The sequence below is a fragment of the Pristiophorus japonicus genome, chromosome 12 (genome assembly GCF_044704955.1).
Source record: "Pristiophorus japonicus isolate sPriJap1 chromosome 12, sPriJap1.hap1, whole genome shotgun sequence".
NCBI lineage: Eukaryota > Metazoa > Chordata > Chondrichthyes > Pristiophoridae > Pristiophorus > Pristiophorus japonicus.
The window spans coordinates 13,009,810-13,029,062 of record NC_091988.1 but is presented as its reverse complement, the minus strand read 5'-3'; positions in this window follow the sequence as shown (position 1 = coordinate 13,029,062).

Sequence of the window (19,253 nt, the reverse complement as noted above, 5' to 3'; positions counted from 1 at the left end):
CTCCTTCAAGACGCTGCTTAAAACCTACCTCTTTGTCCAACTTTTTGGTCACCTGCCCTAATTTCTCCTTATGTGGCTCAGTTTCAAATTTTTTGTCTCATAATACTCCTGTGAAGTGCCTTGGGACATTTCATTATGTTAAAGGTGCTATATATATATACAAGTTGTTGTTGTTGTTATGGGCACAAATATAATGCTATAAACAGTACAGAAACTAAATATTTTGTATGAAATAATAATACATTTATATTTCTAATTTATGTGTACAAATGGAAGAGGTTTTGTTGTTCATATTAACATTGTATATCTTGCAATCCTACCGCTCGAAGTCAATAGCGGGAAGTCTTGTCCAAATGTATTGGACCAATTTGCAGTCCATCATCAGTGGTTTAAATGTTAAAACCATACATATAATACGCATAGCTAAAAGTCGAAACATAGGGTCATTAGCAGGAGGGATCATAAAATGCCTGACTTAATTGATTCTAATTCTCTAGTCTCACACCACAATTTAATCATAGTGCTTTCATTTTACCCCTAACCACATGGAATTTATTCTAGCTCCTTCATTCTTATTCAATAACTTCCCCCATCATGATTTATAATTTCAGGGAACACTTTACGTTTTTCTTATATTTTATTTAGTCTGATTTAGAATTTTTCCTTTGTCTTTTTAATAACTCGAATGCATACCCAGAATTGTTTGGTATGCTCCGAAACGTATCATTTTTCCTGTTTTGTGTTTATCTGTTGCCATAGAAGTCTTTTTCATGACAGAACACAAGCTGCATCCATTAATAAAGGCAGCAGGGTCAGTGCTTATGTCTCATTAGTCATTTAATAATGATACGCCTTCTAATGAGGGCTGGCCTCAGGCCTTTGTACTGTAAACACATAATGATAATGCCTTTAGCATATTTCAGTGCAGCTTCTTGTATGCAATAATGATAAACCACACTTTATCATTATAATCTTCTCTCAGGAAATCATTTTGCAAAAATACAATGTTTTATGTGCATGGCAATCATATATTTACCAATTTGCTATTCTGGAAAAAATAGAACATTTTAATGCAAAAATGTCAGTACTAAAGATTCTGGAAAATACCCTAAACTGATATGAATGCTCAAATTTGGGAATACATGCTTCTATAGTTACAGATTACACAGGTACAATTTTGTAAAACATGCCAAACTGCAAAATATCTATCACATACAGTATTTAATTTCTTATTATTGTGGTAACAATATTACTTTTAATACTATCTCTGGCGTGATGCATCTGTGTTTAAAATGTCTGTGGCAAAATAATCATGCCATTGAGAAGAAGCATCTAAAGAGGCAACATGCTGTAGGACAACGGGACTTGGGAGGAGTGGGCTCGTGGAAGAGTATGAAAAGGATTCAAAGATATCGCTGCTGGAATTTTCTGATGATTTTTTTCCAAACAATTTTTACTTCCTTATTTCGTGAGCACTTGTACAATGGCCCTTATTGCAAAGGGGATGGAGTATAAAAGCAGAGAAGTCTTGCTACAGCTATACCAGGTATTGGTGAGGCCACACCTGGAATACTGCGTGCAGTTTTGGTTTCCATATTTACGAAAGATATACTTGCTTTGGAGGCAGTTCAGAGAAGGTTCACTAATTTGATTCCGGAAATGAGGGGGTTGACTAATGAGGAAAGGTTGAGTAGGTTGGACCGCTACTCATTGTAATTCAGAAGAATGAGAGGTGATCTTATCGAAACGTATAAGATTATGAGGGGGCTTGACAAGGTGGATGCAGAGAGGATGTTCCCACTGATGGGGGAGACTAGAACTAGAGGGCATGATCTTAGAATAAGGGGCCGCCCATTTAAAACAGTGTGGTTCCCTCTCAGTGGGACCTGTGGCACACGTTAACTCCATGTACTGCGCCACCATTGTTTCCCTCATTGGTATCTATTAACAATGATCAAGTTAGATAAGTGCGAGAGGAAAAGCCATCAAAAGAAATCAAAGCACACTTTTCAGAATAAAGTCATAGCAAGAAATGACCATTAATGACTGGAATGCATAATTACAGTGAAAAACTGACTGCAGATATGTTTCTGACAAATAGGATGATGGGTTTTTAACCACCTTGGGATGGTCTTTATTCTCAGTCTTCCCGAGGATGGTTGTTTGATTGACGTAAATTACCATTTATAAAATTTTCAACACAGACCAAGTTTGCTTTGCACAACTGATGTAAGTTTACATATGGATATATATGTAACATCTATCAGGTAGTGAAGTTCTATATTACAGACTGGAACACCAATCAGTACACTGTTTTCAACAGTTCCTGTAATTTATTTTGTGACAGATAGTGGAATCCTCTGATCCTTATATTAATATTTTCCCTAATACCATTTTGTCAACAATAGCTACTGAATTAATGAATTGTGTGCCTGTTTGAACGCAGGACTGTACTTGTCTAATTGTGGTATTGGTTGCTATGGAAACTATCAGCCAATCTGTGAATAAACACTCTTGCTTGGCAGTGTTTAGGTGGAACTGCTTTGTGCAGATGTCAGTTTGAGATTTATGATGGCAAAAACTATATTTGGCAGAAAAATCAATTCACTGACCAGTTTCTTTGTTTTGTCTTGTTTGGTTTAAAGCTGTGTGGCTGAAAATCCACCTGTGTATAAACGAATCATGTTTCATATTCCAAAATATTTTCTTCTTTCGTGAATGACTTGCATCTGTAAAAAGTTTGTGCAGCAAAACTAGCTGCTTGTCAGCGTTCTTTTATCACAGAGCCTTCCAGTTTGTAAAAATGCAGTTAACACGAATGCTAGTGTTTAAAAGTGTGCCTAATATTGAAGCATGCTGAATGATCGACAAATTATCCGCTCAGCTAAATGTTACGTTCAGATTAATAATCCATCAACTATCACTACTAGAAACTTTGATTTTTTTTTTAACTTTAAAAATTATTATAACATTATTTTAACCACTGTTCCCAAGTCCATGTTGACTAAAAAATGCATCCAGAATGTTCTCTGGTTATTTTGTGATACTTTTATTATCACAACCTCACACATTGTGTGTGTGATTATATCTATTTATAATATATTAAAAGCCTTGCACTTCCTGTAAGTATCACATTTACTTCCTGTAACGATTACACCCTCAGTGTTATAAATGAGTGTAACCTCTGACTCACTGTGAGCAATGCTATAGGAGATCTGCTGGTAATATATTAAAAGTTGCATGTATGGCGTGCAATTCCTGTAACTGACACTTTCCTGTACTGGTTTCTCCATCATGCTTTGTGTGCTCAGCAATAACCATGCCTGCATGCAATGGGTGTCCAGGCACTGTGGAAAAGGCAGAAGGAAATGTAAAAAAAGCAAGCGCAGGTATTTAAAAGCTTTATTTCTCCATCGATTTCAGAATTTGTTTTGCTGCACCTACCAATTACTTTAGCGCCTGCCTTTCTGCCATTAGACGAATCCTACCCCCACCCCTTTAGAGCGAGCGCAAAGGTTTTTGCCATTGGAGATTTCCCCTCAACTTTACTTCCTGGAAGAAGAGGGATTGCAACAGAAGGAGGCCAGGTTGGAGACAATAATAATATATAAATGATTTGGATGAGGGAACCAAATGTAATATTTCCAAGTTTGCTTCCGACACAAAACTAGGTGGGATTGTGAGTTGTGAGGAGGATGCAAAGATGACGCAAGGCGATTTAGATAGGTTGAGTGAGTGGGCAAACACATGGCAGATGCAGTATAACGTGGATAAATGTGAAGTTATCCACTTTGGTAGGAAAAACATAAGGACAAAGTATTATTTAAATGGTGATGGCTTGGGAAATGTCGATGTACAGAGGGACCTGGGTGTCCTTGTAAACCAGTCATTGAAAGCAAACATGCCGGTGCAGCAAGCAGTTAGGAAGGCAAATGGTATGTTGGCCTTCTTTGCGAGAGGATTGGAGTACAGGAGCAAGGATGTCTTACTACAGTTATACAGGGCCTTGGTGAAACCGCACCTGGAGTAATGTGTGCAGTTTTGGTCTCCTTACCTAAGAAAGGATATACTTGCCATAGAGGGAGTGCAGCGAAGGTTCACCAGACTGATTCCAGGGATGGCTGGACTGTCGTATGAGGAGCGATTGGGTCGACTAGGCCTGTATTCACTAGAGTTTAGAAGAATGAGAAGGGATCTCTTTGAAACGTATAAAATTCTGACGGGGTTGGACAGACTGGATGCAGGGGGGATGTTTCCCCTGGCTGGGAAGTCTAGAACAAGGGGTCACAGTCTCAGGATACAGGGTAGGAAATTTAGGACCGAGATGAGGAGAAATTTCTTCACTCAGAGGGTGGTGAACCTGTGGAATTCTCTACCACAGAAGGCTGTGGAGGCCAAGTCACTGAATATATTTAAGAGGGAGATAGATAGATTTCTAGAAACAAAAGGCATCAAGGGGTATGGGGAAACAGCAGGAATATGGTGTTGAGATAGAGGATCAGCCATGATCACATTGAATGGCGGTGCAGACTCGAAGGACCGAATGGCCAACTACTGCTCCTATTTTCTATGTTTCTATATGACACCCACCTGCCATAACACCCACACCAGAGGATATGGTTAAAGGTGTTCCTATTTTCATTTGCCCGAGGAGCAGGTGCAGCAGAATCCTAAAGAAGATGCAGAGAACAATCTCTTGCTGGCTGCCAAGCACATTGCTGCCACACTGATGATGGACATGTCCCCTCGACTACCTTATTTGGCCATTGCATGGAAAGTCCTCTGCACATCTCCCCGCCTGTCACCACTAACACCATCATTTACAGAGCCTTTCCCGTGCGTTACAAATGATATGGACCCCCATTCATTCCACCAGATGAACCTTTCAAATCTTGGGCAACAAATTTAGTGTAATCCATTTTGTGTGCGAGTGCTTACTACATTTTTCCACCTAGGCGCCGGTGTGTGATATGTTGGCTGCTGCAGCAGTAGAGGAGCCTCTTTGAGTTAAAGTGACAACTACATTCCGAGATGGACCAGCTACAGGCTGCACCCCAGTGTGAAGCTTTGTGCCTCTTGGCCCTGCATCCTTTCAGACATATGTACAGAATCATGCACCCTACCAAGTCACTGGCACTGGGCACTGCATGGCCGCTGATCTGCAGGCAAGAAGACCCAATAGCAATAAAGCACTGGATGAGGAGAAGGAAGAAAGAACAAACAAACTTCCAATGACCTCTGACCTTCTAAAGTGCTGCACAGCCAATTAACTGATTTTGAATTGTAGTCACACAAACAGCAATGAGATAAATAACTAAAGAATCTGTTTGGTTGGTGGTAGAGGGATTAATTTTGGCCAGGAACGAGAGGATCACCCCTACTTTTCTCCAAATAGTTACATGAAATCTTTTACATTCATCTTTAAGATGTTGCTGCACAGTTTAACATCTGTCCTCATTACAGCACCTCCAGATAAATATGCTTCTGTTACCTTCACACTCGACTATTCCAACATTCTCCTGGGGGGCCTCCCATCCTCCACGCTCTGTAAACTACAGTTCATCCAAAGTTCTTCTGTCCTTATCCAAACTCACACTAAGTCTTATTCACCCATCACCCCTGTGCTCACTGACTTACACTGGCTCTCAGTCCAGCAAACCCTTGAATTTATATTTCTCCTCCTTGTATTTAAATCTCTGCTTAGCCTCCACTGTCCCTATCTAAGTAACCAACACCAGCCCCACAATTCTTTTAAAAATTCGTTCTGGGATGTGGGCATCGCTGGCTAACCCAGCATTTATTGCCCATCCCTAATTGCTCTTGAGAAGGTGGTGGTGAGCCGCATTCTTAGAAACATTGAAACATAGAAAATAGGTGCAGGAGTAGGCCATTCAGCCCTTCGAGCCTGCACCACCATTCAATATGATCAGGGCTGATCATGCAACTTCAGTACCCCATTCCTGCTTTCTCTCCATACCCCTTGATCCCTTTAGCCGTAAGAGCCACATCTAACTCCCTTTTGAGTATATCTAACGAACTGGCCTCTACAACTTTCTGTGATAGAGAATTCCACACGTTCACAATTCTCTGAGTGAAGAAGTTTCTCCTCATCTCGGTCCTAAATGGCTTACCCCTTATCCTTAGACTGTGATCACTGGTTCTGAACTTCCCCAACATACGGAACATTCTTCCTGCATCTAACCTGTCCAATTCCGACAGAATTTTATATGTTTCTATGAGATCCCCTCTCATTCTTCTAAATTCCAGTGAATTTAAGTCTAGTCGATCCAGTCTTTCTTCTTATGTCAGTCCTGCCATTCCGCTGCAGTCCGTGTGGTGATGGTACTCGCATAGTGCTGTTAGGGAGGAAGTTCCAGGATTTTGACCCAGCATCTATGAAGGAACGCCGATATATTTCCAAGTTAGGATGGCTTTTGGCTTGGAGGGGAACTTGAAGGTGATGGTGCTTCCATGAGCCTGCTGCCCTTGTCCTTCTAGGTTGTGGGCTTGGGAGGTGCTGTCGAAGATGTTGGAATTGGCATTGACCGCTCAGGCTACCTCCTTCCACACATCTGCTGTGGCTCCACTCACCTGTCCATTCCAAAGAAGCTCTCTTTGAGAACAAACCTCCTAAAGCAGCACTTGAACACCAACTCTATGCTAGCCAGGTTTTCTCTCTGATATTCGCGGATGGAAAAATATGCTATCTGCGTACAAAATTAAGTGGATGCTTCCACAGGCCTTTAGTCCCACAGAAGCATGATATTTTCTGATCTGAAATAGGCAGGCCTTCAACAACAGATTTGTCCTATGCCTGAAACTCAACCACATTATGTAAATTCCACTTACCCCTGAAATTACAGTGAGATCAGCACTCCTAACATTATTACACTCTACACACATACAAATACATACACCTGCATACATGCTAATAAATTCCATGTTACCTGGTAAATGTGACAGAAAATCATGACAAGGTTTGTGGACAGAAATTGTGTACCCTTTGCAAGATTGTTCATAATATGGGTTTATATTTTTACATAGTGACATAATTCGTTTGCACCTGGCCCATGCCACTCGTGATCTGTGAGTGAGGGACGCTATTAGATGAAAAACATGTTAAAAATTCCATTCCACAAAAACACTCACAAGAAAGAATAAATACCCTATTCTCTACATTGCAACTCTATCTGACTCACAGCTGCTGATAAACAAATTCAACTAATGCAATGTTTTTTTTTCAAATGGGTTAAATGGAAGATGAAACCTTAGCCCATGCTTTCCCCAGAGAGACCATACAATGGTTGAGATGGTAACCAAACCATTTCCCCCAGAATATTTAAATATTGGAATACCACTTGTTTGTAGCTGCACATTTGCGTGAATGTGAGCCTTGGCATTTGGAAAGGTAAAGTAGGCACCATCTATTAAACTGTACTAATTTGCCTTTTTTGGGGGAAAAAAAAAGATATCTCTGGCACAGAAATTCACTGGATTCATACATCCTTGTCAGATGTTTGGATTTCCATTTCCTAATTTCAGTTCTTGGCCTAATGTACATAAACCTTTACTACATTATTGGCATATTCCTTCCAGTATAAACAGTTGAATATTTTCATAGTGGCAACTTTCAACACATCAAAATGTGTTTGCTCAGCAGAAAAATATTTGTGGCACCCGGCTTATTGACACAAGTGTTTGGTTGAGTTTACTCCTGGATTTTTGACATGAAATAGCCATCTGTTAAGGCATTTCCGCCCTTTTTTTTTCCCTCCATTTGAGAAAAAAATGTATGCTTTTTTACATTTGGGATAATTTTAAGCACATGAATGCAAGGGCTGTCTGTCGGGCTCCAAACATTCTCCACCTTTTGCACAGTTCCAGTATTATGATATTCATAGCTCAGGTATAGTATGGATCATACACAGAGTAAAGATTACTATACTCTTAACCTCAGTATCGGAAGAGGGATACAACATTTCCACTTCCTATACTAGTCATTCATGTGGCTTTTCTTGGTGCGAGAGCAATTTACTGCCAAGTAGCACTGAACTAGAAGCAGTTTGTCGTGGACTCGTGTCCATTTACAGTTGTGCTAAACCTAGGTCCAGATTTTCTGATTCAGAAGCGTTCCCACCGGAAGCGCATCGGAGCAGGACTTCTACCTGCCAGCACAACCCTGCTGTGACCTTGCTGCATTTTTCAAAGACAGCCTCATTTGTTTGTTCTGAGCAGGCTCCCAGTATTTCTGCGAGCCAGTGGGAGGTCACCACGGGAGGGCACAAAAAATTAAAAGCTGCCTTTAAGAGACTGTAACATAGAAACATAGAAAATAGGTGCAGGAGTAGGCCATTCAGCCCTTCGAGCCTGCTCCACCATTCAATATGATCATGTGGCTGATCATGCAACTTCAGTACCCCATTCCTGCTTTCTCTCCATACCCCTTGATCACTTTAGCTGTAAGGGCCACATCTAACTCCCTTTTGAATATATCTATCGAACTGGCCTCAACAACTTTCTATGGTAGAGAATTCCACAGTAACAACTTAAAGAGACAGACCTTTGGGGGTACGATAGCATAATGGTTATGTTACTGGACTAGTAATCCAAAAACCTACTCCAATGAGCTGGAGCCTTGAATTTAAATTCAGTTAAATAAATCCGGAATTAAAAAGCTAGTGTCAGTAATGATGAGAATGAAACTACCGGATTGTTGCAAAAACCTATCTGGTTTACTAATGTCCTTTAGAGAAGGAAATCTGCTGCCCTTAGCTGGTGACTCCAGACACTTGGCTTATAACCGTTCTCTGAAATGACCTAGCAAGCCACTCAGTTGTACCAAACATGCTACAAAGAAGTATCGTAGACTGCAGTGGCTCAAGAAGGCAGCTCACCACCACCTTCTCAAGAGCAATTAGGGATGGGTAGAAATGCCAGCCTTGCCAGAGATGCCCACATCCCATGAATTAAAAAAAAAATCCTTGCAATTGCAGAACTGGAATTGGCCCTGCTAAACTCGTGAAACTTCATTCATGGTATCTTATGTTTACAGATTACAGATGACTCATTGACTGAAGAATTATGTCCTCCAAGCTGGCTTCTGGGCTGGGAGCTCCTTTGCTGTGCAACTCTATCCTTGGCCATCCTTTGCCCTTTCTCTCCCCCAATCTCCACTCTTCCACTATTTAAGTTCCCCTAGCTCTAACAGTGTGTGCATTGTAGCCCTAACTACAAGTCAACTGCTAGTTTAACGTTACTTGGGCCCACTGCCACGCCTGCTCTTTGTTCTCATCAGTGAGCAGTGGATCTTTGCTCAAATTTGGCTTCCAAATTCCTGGACGTCACGACTAAACGTCTCTATGAACTACACTGGGCTCCACTGTAAGACTCAGCTGCTATGTCTCTGATCCGCTATTCAGTTGCTTGGTTTTACGGTGACCTTGTCTTGCCTACACCTCATTCCGTGCCGCTGCTGTGGCCCACTGGTTTATCAGTTTCAGCGACAGCCTGCTTCCTGGCCAGACATTCCCTCACCCGGGCCGACGTCCATTCCACCGCTGCCTTTGGATCTTATGGTGGCCTCCAACTTCGCCCAGTGATTGATTCTGCACACAACCTGGCTCTTCATCCCCACGGGAATACCTCCAGCATTGCACCCTCTGATACGCTACCCTTCAAATAGCTTCTGGACTCACTCGCCTCCACACCTGTCTCCGAACTGGACATCAATTCGTCAATGCTCCAAGCTGACTCCACCCTACCTCAGTCAACGCTCTCCCACCACGGGACCTCTGCCTTTAACTCTGGACCCTCTGCTATTGTCTTCTCTCTATTCCCATTTATTACCAGGACATAACTATCTTAATCTTGCTATGTAACCAGGCCTATCTAACTTGAGTTTCCCTGTGTCCTTTCGTGAGCGCATTTTGGCTGTCAATCTGGACTCAAGCTCATCACTTCTTTTTCCACTTATTTTCTTCTCTCCTTACACCTCATAGGCTCCTCACTCCTGAAGTCATGCCTCCTTTCACTTCTCCCCTCTCGGGTACTCTGCCCTCCCAAATCCCGATCCTTCAGCACGCCTTCACTTTCCTAGTCTCCCGTCACTGTCCCAGGCTGGACTCCCTCTTAGATAAGCCTACAGTTTCCCTCTGTGTCTCTCTTGGCATCCTCTGAAGGGGCCCATCGTGGCACTCATCATGCCTCCTGTCATGTATGTATGATCGGGGTTACTAGCCACCAGGTGGCGCCACTGTCGGAGGTCATTGGGCTGTGCGCACGTGTGTGTGGCCCAGGTATAAAAGGCAAGCCATCTTGTAATGTGATCAGTTTGGGCTCTAATAAAGCAGAGCCAGGTTTGTACCTGTGTTAGTTTACAGTATTCAGTCTATCGAGTTATTATATACATAACATCTCCTTTACGAGCAACAACCCCAACTGCCCCATTCTACTCTTTCGACGACCTTGCCACCCAACGCGCCCACTGGGAGCTAATCTTGCCAACTTCTTTCTCGTCTCACTCGCCCTGCCCAGCGCTGACCCTGTGGATTCTGCCAACGGATTGGCCATCACCATCACTCTCTGCTTCTCCCTCCAGAATGTCCGATCACTTGTGAACAAGGCCCTTGCGATCCATGACCTTATTGCGAATGATTACATCAACATAATGACTTGCCGGAAACCTGCCGAGGGATAATGACAACTTCCCCATGAAGCTGCCTGCCCGGCTATATCTTCCACCACTAGCCCCACCCAAACTGCTGCAGTGGTGGGATGGCTCTTAATCACCAAATCACACCTCAGTCTGTCCCTTTACTCCTATCCCACCTTCTCCTCCTTTATGCATCTTACATTGTTCCACCCCCTCATTTCTCATTTAAAATAAACATTCTCTGCCGCCCAGCCAAGTTTCTCACGGAGATATCTTCACTGCTTTCCTCCCTCAGCCTCTGCACCGAGCGACTTCTCATCCTCGGTGATTTCAACCTCCATCTCAATTCAGCGTGCTCTTTCTCCTCTGAGTACACTGCCCTCCTATGCTCCCTAAATTTATCCTTCCATATAAACTCCCCTACCCATATTATTGGCGAACCCCTCAACCCCACCATCTCACTTGACCTCACCAGCCCCATCGGATCAATCACAGATAAGGCCATCTCTGATCACTTCCTTGTATCCCTGTGCACCCACAACCCCCTTCCCAACCGTACTTCCATCTTTGTCCACCGTTGGAAAAAACTCAACCCAAGATACTTAGATTTGTACAGGTTCGACCTCCAAAATCCGGAGATCCAGAATCCAGAATGTTCCAGAATCCGGACACAGGGCTGATCCGTGGCGGGGTCATCCGGAAACTGGAAAATGTTCCGATATCCGGACTCCTCCCGCCTCGGTGAACTGACCTCGCCCCGGCCCGACTTCGCCCCGGCCCCTTCCTCCCTCCCCTTTACCTCGGCTACCCAACCCCACCTTCCTCGGGCCAGACAAGGAAATCCTCCACGGTGGCGGGTTCCCGCCAGAACATCTCCACGGTGGGGCCCTGCCCGAACATCTCCACGTGGCGGGTTCCCGCCAGAACATCTCCACGGTGGGGCCCTGCCCCAACATCTCCACGGCGGGGCCCTGCCCCAACATCTCCACGGCGGGGCCCTGCCCCAACATCTCCACGGTGGGGCCCTGCCCGAACATCTCGGTGGCGGTGGGGCCCTGCCCCAACATCTCCACGGTGGGGCCCTGCCCGAACATCTCCACGGCGGGGCCCTGCCCGAACATCTCCACGGTGGGGCCCTGCCCCAACATCTCCACAGCGGGGCCCTGCCCGAACATCCCCACGGCAGGGCCCTGTCCCAACATCTCCACGGCGGGGCCCTGCCCCGACATCTCCACGGCGGGGCCCTGCCCCAACATCTCCACGGCGGGGCCCTGCCCCAACATCTCCACGGTGGGGCCCTGCCCCAACGTCTCCACGGTGGGACCCTGCCCCAACATCTCCACGGCGGTGGGGCCCTGCCCGAACATCTCCACGGCAGGGCCCTGCCCCAACATCTCCACGGTGGGGCCCTGCCCCAACATCTCCACGGTGGGGCCCTGCCCCAACATCTCCACGGCGGTGGGGCCCCGCCCGGCGACCCAAACAGCTCATCAATGAGCACCACCCCACCACCCCCCCCCCTCTCCCCACCTCCTTTCTGACGTTCCGAAATTCGGAAATACCCGAACCTGGGCTTGGGTGTTTCCGGATTCGTGACATCAGAAAGACGTTCCAAAATCTGGCAAAACGCAAAATCCGGAACGGCCTCGGACCTGCACCTGTACTTTCAAATTCCCAACTGTCTCGCCTTTGGTTCTCCATTCACCAATGTGCTCATTCGCACTCTCACCTCCACTTTGCATGTCTTGTCCCCATATAAACCATTACTTTCTATTTCCCTGGTCATCCCCCGAGTATGGCCTTCATCTCCACTCCCTTAACTCCAAGGGAGGCAGATTTTGAATGCCTAGGGCAGACAACTGTTTCAACTACTCACCACCAGGTCTGGCTGGACCATCTAAAGCACTATCGGGCACTCGTCTCCTCTGCCAAAATGGCTCACTATTCCAGGGTCATCCTGGAATGCAAATGTAACCCCTGGCTCCACTACAAGCCAACTTCTTAAACCCATCTTCCCTGCCTCCTCTACCGGCACATCCAACAACAAGTGTGAGGAGTTCATGGGCTTCTCTGTCACAAAGGTTGGGACCATTCATTCAGCAGCCTCAGCCACTTCCCTCCTTTCCCCTGGCCCACCGAGCCAAACTTCCCTGAAGATTCCCACCACCCCCCCCCAAGTATGAAGACCTGCAAAAAAGGTAAGTTAAAGATTTTATTTGTTTAATTCTTTTGCAGCAATTCGCTAGTTAAGTGTCTTGTGAATGTTTTGTGATTTTTTGTTTTTGGGGGTGTCTCCCTCCCAAGGCCTCTCTCGCAGTGGTATCGGCCTCGGAGTAAAGTTGCAGAAAATTCACGGTTTGCGCCTCTTGCAATGCCGATTTTTACCGCTGGGCAAATTAAAGCTTGACTTTACAGCCTCGTAGCGACAGCGTTGCAATAACGGTATTTTTGGCGTAAAGATACAATTATCGCTGAGAAATTAATTTCTAGCCCTATGTGTCTGTAACTGTGGTAACTTATCCCTCCTCAACCTTCTCGACCTGTCTGCAGCCTTTGACACACCATCCTCCAACGCCTCTCCTCCATTGTCCAGCTGGTTGGGACTTAACTCGCCTCGTTCCATTCTTATCTATCTAATTGTAGCCACAGAATCAACTACAACAGCTTTTCTTCCCACTCCCACACCGTTACTCTGATCTATACTTGGCCCCTTCCTATTTTCCATCTAGATGCTGCCCTTCAGTGACATCATCTGAAAACATGTCTAGTTTTACATGGACGCTGATGACACTCCGCTCTATTTCACCACCACCACTTCTCAACTACTCCACTGTCTCTTATTTGTCGCACAGCTTGTCTGACATCCAGTACTGGGTGAGCAGAAATTTCCTCCAATTAAATATTGGGAAGACTGAAGCCATTGTCTTTGGTCCCCGCCACAAACTGCGTTCCCCAGCCACCGACTCCATCCCTCTCCCTCGCATTTGTCTGAGACTGAACCAGACTGTTCGCAAGCTTGGTGTCATATTTGACCCTGAAATGAGCTTCTGACCATATATCTGCAACATAACTAAGACCGTCTATTTCCACCTCCGTAACATCGCCCGTCTTCACCTCTGCCTCAGCTCATCAAACCCTTATCCATGCCTTTGTTACCTCTAGACTTGACTATTCCAACGCACTACTGCCTGGCCACCCTCTGTAAACTTGAGGTCATCCAAAGCTCAGCTGCCCGTATCCTAACTCGCAGCAAGTCCCGCTCATCCATCACCCTTGTGCTCGCTGGTCAACATTGGCTTCCAGTTAAACAATGTCTCGATTTCAAAATTCTTATCCTTATTTTCAATTCCCTCCATGGCCTCGTTCTGCCCTATCTCTGTAACCTTCATCAGCCTTCCAACCAGCGCAGATGAATACGTGGCTTGAGCAGTAGTGCAGCAGGGAGGGATTCAAATTCCTGGGGCATTGGAACCGGTTCTGGGGGAGGTGGGACCAGTACAAACCGGACGGTCTGCACCTGGGCAGGACCGGAACCAATGTCCTAGGGGGAGTGTTTGCTAGTGCTGTTGGGGAGGATTTAAACTAATATGGCAGGGGGATGGGAACCAATGCAGGGAGACAGAGGGAAACAAAAAGGAGGCAAAAGCAAAAGACAGAAAGGAGATGAGGAAAAGTGGAGGGCAGAGAAACCCAAGGCAAAGAACAAAAAGGGCCACTGTACAGCAAAATTCTAAAAGGACAAAGGGTGTTAAAAAAACAAGCCTGAAGGCTTTGTGTCTTAATGCAAGGAGTATCCGCAATAAGGTGGATGAATTAACTGTGCAAATAGATGTTAACAAATATGATGTGATTGGGATTACGGAGACGTGGCTCCAGGATGATCAGGGCTGGGAACTCAACATCCAGGGGTATTCAACATTCAGGAAAGATAGAATAAAAAGAAAAGGAGGTGGGGTAGCATTGCTGGTTAAGGAGCAAATTAAGGCAATAGTTCGGAAGGACATTAGCTTGGATGATGTGGAATCTATATGGGTAGAGCTGCAGAATACCAAAGGGCAAAAAACGTTAGTGGGAGTTGTGTACAGACCTCCAAACAGTAGTAGTAATGTTGGGGATGGCATCAAACATGAAATTAGGGGTGCGTGCAATAAAGGTGCAGCAGTTATAATGGGTGACTTTAATATGCACATAGATTGGGTTACCCAAACTGGAAGCAATACGGTGGAGGAGGATTTCCTGGAGTGCATAAGGGATGGTTTTTTAGACCAATATGTCGAGGAACCAACTAGGGGGGAGGCCATCTTAGACTGGGTGTTGTGTAATGAGAGTGGATTAATTAGCAATCTCGTTGTGCGAGGCCCCTTGGGGAAGAGTGACCATAATATGGTGGAATTCTGCATTAGGATGGAGAATGAAACAGTTAATTCAGAGACCATGGTCCAGAACTTAAAGAAGGGTAACTTTGAAGGTATGAGGCGTGAATTGGCTAGGATAGATTGGCGAATGATACTGAAGGGGTTGACTGTGGATGGGCAATGGTAGACATTTAGAGACCGCATGGATGAACTACAACAATTGTACATTCCTGTCTGGCGTAAAAATAAAAAAGGGAAGGTGGCTCAACCGTGGCTATCAAGGGAAATCAGGGATAGCATTAAAGCCAAGGAAGTGGCAAACAAATTGGCCAGAAATAGCAGCGAACCCGGGAACTGGGAGAAATTTAGCACTCAGCAGAGGAGGACAAAGGGTTTGATTAGGGCAGGGAAAATGAAGTACGAGAAGAAGCTTGCAGGGAACATTAAGACGGATTGCAAAAGTTTCTATAGATATGTAAAGAGAAAAAGGTTAGTAAAGACAAACGTAGGTCCCCTGCAGTCAGAATCAGGGGAAATCATAACGGGGAACAAAGAAATGGCGGACCAATTGAACAAGTACTTTGGTTCGGTATTCACTGAGGAGGACACAAACAACCTTCCGGATATAAAAGGGGTCGGAGTGTCTAGAAAGGAGGAGGAACTGAGGGAAATCCTTATTAGTCGGGAAATTGTGTTGGGGAAATTGATGGGATTGAAGGCCGATAAATCCCCAGGGCCTGATGGACTGCATCCCAGAGTACTTAAGGAGGTGGCCTTGGAAATAGCGGATGCATTGACAGTCATTTTCCAACATTCCATTGACTCTGGATCAGTTCCTATGGAGTGGAGGGTAGCCAATGTAACCCCACTTTTTAAAAAAGGAGGGAGAGAGAAAACAGGGAATTATAGACCGGTCAGCCTGTCTTCGGTAGTGGGTAAAATGATGGAATCAATTATTAAGGATGTCATAGCAGTGCATTTGGAAAGAGGTAATATGATAGGTCCAAGTCAGCATGGATTTGTGAAAGGGAAATCATGCTTGACAAATCTTCTGGAATTTTTTGAGGATGTTTCCAGTAGAGTGGACAAGGGAGAACCAGTTGATGTGGTATATTTGGACTTTCAGAAGGCTTTCGACAAGGTCCCACACAAGAGATTAATGTGCAAAGTTAAAGCACATGGGATTGGGGGTAGTGTGCTGACATGGATTGAGAACTGGTTGTCAGACAGGAAACAAAGAGTAGGAGTAAATGGGGACTTTTTAGAATGGCAGGCAGTGACTATTGGGGTACCGCAAGGTTCTGTGCTGGGGCCCCAGCTGTTTACACTGTACATTAATGATTTAGCCGAGGGGATTAAATGTAGTATCTCCATATTTGCGGATGACACTAAGTTGGGTGGCAGTGTGAGCTGCGAGGAGGATGCTATGAGGCTGCAGAGCGACTTGGATAGGTTAGGTGAGTGGGCAAATGCATGGCAGATGAAGTATAATGTGGATAAATGTGAGGTTATCCACTTTGGTGGTAAAAACAGAGAGACAGACTATTATCTGAATGGTGACAGATTAGGAAAAGGGGAGTTGCAAAGAGACCTGGGTGTCATGGTACATCAGTCATTGAAGGTTGGCATGCAGGTACAGCAGGCGGTTAAGAAAGCAAATGGCATGTTGGCCTTCATAGCGAGGGGATTTGAGTACAGGGGCAGGGAGGTGTTGCTACAATTGTACAGGGCCTTGGTGAGGCCACACCTGGAGTATTGTGTACAGTTTTGGTCTCCTAACCTGAGGAAGGACATTCTTGCTATTGAGGGAGTGCAGCGAAGGTTCACCAGACTGATTCCCGGGATGGCGGGACTGACCTATCAAGAAAGACTGGATCAACTGGGCTTGTATTCACTGGAGTTCAGAAGAATGAGAGGGAACCTCATAGAAACGTTTAAAATTCTGACGGGGTTAGACAGGTTAGATGCAGGAAGAATGTTCCCAATGTTGGGGAAGTCCAGAACCAGGGGACACAGTCTAAGGATAAGGGGGAAGCCATTTAGGACCGAGATGAGGAGGAATTTCTTCACCCAGAGAGTGGTGAACCTGTGGAATTCTCTACCACAGAAAGTTGTTTAGGCCAATTCACTAAATATATTCAAAAAGGAGTTAGATGAAGTCCTTACTACTAGGGGAATCAAGGGGTATGGTGAGAAAGCAGGAATGGGGTACTGAAGTTGCATGTTCAGCCATGAACTCATTGAATGGCGGTGCAGGCTAGAAGGGCTGAATGGCCTACTCCTGCACCTATTTTCGATGTTTCTATGTTTCTATGTTAACCCTTTGAGATGTCTACACTCCTCCAATTCTGGCCTCTTGCACATCCCGCTTTTAATCGCTCCACTACTGGCAGCCGTGCCTTCAGTTGCCCGGGCCCCAAGCTCTGGAATTCCCTCCATAAACTTCTCCGTCCCTCTACCTCTCTCTCCTCCTTTAATCAAAATATCCTCTGATGTGCCTTGGGGCAAATTTTGTTTGATAATGCTCCTGGGATGTTTTGTTAAACGTGCTATATAAGAATAAATTGCTGGTCTTGTTGTTGTTATTGTATTCCAAATTTTTGAAAGGAGGGAGCACTTATTTAGCACTTCCTGCTTGGAGACAATCAAACAGGTCGCGTAGATCAAATGCAGAAAGATACCTGACTATCAATGTCACATCCAAAACTTCCAGTAAAACAACGCAGTGAAGAAGAAAAAAATCAATAAGCTCACTTCACCGTTTCGAGGTGCTTTACCAGATTATCTCAGGGGTACAGCAGGTATTGCAAGACCATTCATACCAACTACCTTCACCGGGCACCTGCGTTTTCTAATCACAGCCTTAACAAGACTTAATGTCCTGAAGGCATTGCGTGATTAAGTACTTGCTTGTTACATGTAATTGATGCCACTTCCATAATTCATCATCATAGGCGGTCCCTCGAAATGAGGATGACTTGCTTCCACGCCAAAAAGGGATGAGTTCACAGGTGTTTCAATGAAGGACCTAATATTCCAGATCCCGAACTACATCCTGAAGGGTGGAAGATGCCTGTGCGTGGATTTTTTTAATGTGGGGTGGCCGTTGCACACCAGCCACCAGACGGGCTTGACAGAGCTAGGTCTTGGTCCAGTGGCAAGGGTTATCCAAGATGACTGGAGACCTGCTCTCCTGCACGGACCTAGTGTGCACACACATATCGCAGTGTGGGCTGGCCCGTGTTGCCCCTGGGCCCTCGCCTCTTCTGAGCTTCAAACTCACGCCTCTCCTGAGCCCCGATCACGTCCCTCTACGAACTCTTGCCATTCCTTCGCCCCTCCCACTGTGCCTACCCGCAATGCAATCAGCGATCTGGCTGATAATTTTATGCATGCTGATAGCAGGTTGGGGTTAAAGGTCATCATCACCAGAGAGCATTCACATTCTACACTTTCTTTTAAAAGGAGAAATCTGTGGATCATGAAAGATAACAAATCCCACAGGTAAAGGATCTGCCCCAGTGTCTGAACTTTGAAGATTATGAAGAGGAAGTCATCCAGCTGCTGAGTTGCAGAGGAAACAATGGGAGAAATGGAAGTAGGAGGGCTGATGCCAACTGTAGATTGGTCATAGCATTCATCATATGTTCCCTCTTATGCTACAGAAGCCCCCACACATCTCTTAGTCCACCAGATTATCATTCCTTGTGTCATGTATTTAACTGTCATTGTAACCCATGTATAAACTGACCTGAGTTGTACACCGTGAGAACATTGACTACTAGGTGGTGAACTTGTGGGAGACACTCCTAACCTGGACTTTCAGGTATAAAAGGGGACCTTCAGTGCTGGCTAATAAAGGTTGCTGGTCACAGAGTGACCTTCTCTCAAGTATGGGCCTCGTGTGTATTTATACTGTACAGTAAGGACATATTATTGGCGCACTGAAAACTGTGCCAATGCACTCAGCAGGCTCCCACTTGCCACCACCGAAGGGGCAACCGAGCATGCTGCTGAGATAGTCATGGGTGTTGAAACTTTCGAAAGCAAAGGCTCACCAGTGACAGCCCGTCAGATTAAAGTCTGGATAAATAGAGACCCGCTACTGTCTTTAGTCAAGAAATGTGTCCTGAATGGGGACTGGGCAGCCACGTGCGGGGCATGCCCTGAGGAATTCAAACCATTTCACAGGCGCAAGGATGAACTCTTGATTCAGGCAGATTGCCTACTATGGGGAAACCGAGTAG